The sequence below is a fragment of the Sinocyclocheilus anshuiensis genome, unplaced genomic scaffold, assembly GCF_001515605.1.
Source record: "Sinocyclocheilus anshuiensis isolate Anshui unplaced genomic scaffold, SAMN03320099.WGS_v1.1 scaffold595, whole genome shotgun sequence".
NCBI classification, from domain to species: Eukaryota; Metazoa; Chordata; class Actinopteri; order Cypriniformes; family Cyprinidae; genus Sinocyclocheilus; species Sinocyclocheilus anshuiensis.
In genome coordinates, this window is record NW_015551037.1 from 153,508 (window position 1) to 155,456 (window position 1,949).

General features: G+C 35.7%; 1 protein-coding gene across 3 annotated transcripts in view; it reads right to left on the bottom strand.

Moving 5' to 3' along the window:
• The window catches only part of bub1ba (BUB1 mitotic checkpoint serine/threonine kinase Ba), a 40,845-nt gene that overhangs the window by 36,629 nt on the left and 2,267 nt on the right, over positions 1-1,949 (bottom strand). For 2 of the 3 annotated variants that reach the window (XM_016450876.1, XM_016450874.1), the window contains exon 1: positions 1,095-1,229. The exons of the other annotated variant lie outside the window; for it this stretch is intronic. The gene's annotated coding sequence lies outside the window, so the exon portion shown is untranslated. Of the gene's footprint in view, positions 1-1,094; positions 1,230-1,949 lie in introns of those variants that run through there. 3 annotated transcript variants of the gene reach the window in all.

Consider the following 1,949-nt stretch of genomic DNA (forward strand, 5'->3'; position numbering starts at 1 on the left):
TGAAGCAAATCTCCTTTACTCCTGTAAACAAAACTTGGTTCTCGCGAGACTAGCATATTCTCACCGGACATTACGCTACGCTTATGTGCTATGCCATCCACCAGAACGCCACTCTCTCGTGTACACGCGTACGACAGTTGGCGGAAACTAGAGATTACGTTTATTACGTTATTTTTCTTACAAAAGTGCATTGATTTGCTTCAGGAGGCCTTTATTAACCCCTCAGAGCCGTGTGGGACACTTTTTATGATGGATGGACGCAGTTTTTTGGACTTCTATTGGTCTATTGAATCTCAACACCCATTCACTGCCATTATAAAGCTTGGAAGAGCAAGGACATGATTTAATATAACTCCAATTGTATTCATCTGAACGAAGAAAGTCATATACATCTTGGATGGCTTGAGGGTGAGTAAATCATGAGGAAATGTTCATTTTTGGGTGAACTATCCCTTTAAGAGGACACACAGATAGGATAAATACAGAGATGCAGTTTTCACTGCTTAAGGATTAACAGAACTTTGGATAGTTTCCATGTACCCGTCTAGATCAAGTCTGAATAAAGAAAAGGGACAGATTTTTGTTTTTTTATGTGAAATTTAGCTAGCAGGAAACACAAATTAAGTTATATTTTCCTATATTTTCTTTTTTCTTTCGAAACAATCCAGAGAAAACATATTTAAAACAGAAAGAAAAGTTACTTACAAAATGAGATTAAAGATTAACGAATATAAATAAATCTGACCAGAATGTCTCTGTGTACAAAACAGAAAACTATAGTTGTGATATAATTCAAGGGTGTAGAATTTAGCACAGACGCTTTGACATGATGTAACGTTAGGCTAATATTCAGCGACTACTAAACTGACCCTAGCAAAATCAAACCTACGCCCTTGATTTAATCAATACAACATGATTGTTTGCTTTGAAGGTTGTTTGTAGTCCGAATACTAGAAATAACGCGAGTAACATGGGTTAATATTCATTTAACGTTACTGTCAGTCAGTCTACAGCTAGCAAAACATGTTCAAACCGTCAAAACATTATATTTGCGCCTGATATACATGTACAAGTTATAAAAATCACGACTATACCTCCGAAAGTCATCAAATATTCCTGTTTCGTCGCAGTCCGCTTGAATAATATATCCGAAATGCTGTTTGCTAACAGCAGTGTTGTTGTGCGATTCGAGGTTTAATTTCAAATCTTACCACGTGACCATGACGTACGAACTTACGTTCCTCGGTACGTCACATAATGCGCTCATTATGTTTTTTTTTGCATTTTTTTTGTTGTTGTTGTGTATATAAGATGTCTTAGATTTAAATGAGATATTTCATTTAAAAAAATTAAGCAAACATAGTTACGTCTGGATGGACTTAGGATAAACCTCCCTTTATTAATGCGAAAGCTCTGCATTGCCCTACATAAAATAACATGGTAATTTTTCCATTTCATAAATTATTTATAAATAATGACAGTGTTCTGTAAAAATGTTGCACATATAGTAAGAGGTGATCTTTTCCTACAAAGGTACATTTATACATACATATATATATATATATTTCTATTAATTTCTACTAATTTCCTTGCAATCATTTTATTGCACTATGGGAATTAAAAGGGCAGGCTACCTTAAGGTAGCCAATGATGTGCTGTTTTTAAGTCACATGACATTTGAATTTCTTGTCCAAAACTCTTTTTTTCCCCAGCATCTTTTCCCAGCATCTTTAAGTAAATTTGATCATTTTTATTCACAATTTAACTTCGTCTAACATTTCCCTAAGTACCCCCCACACTCATATATATATATATGTGTGTGTGTGTGTGTGAGTGTGTGTGTGTGAGTGAGTGAGTGTGCGTGTGTCTGTGTGTGCGTGTGAGTGAGTGAGTGAGTGAGTGAGTGAGAGAGTGAGTGAGTGTGTGTGTGTGTGTGTGTGTGTGTGTGT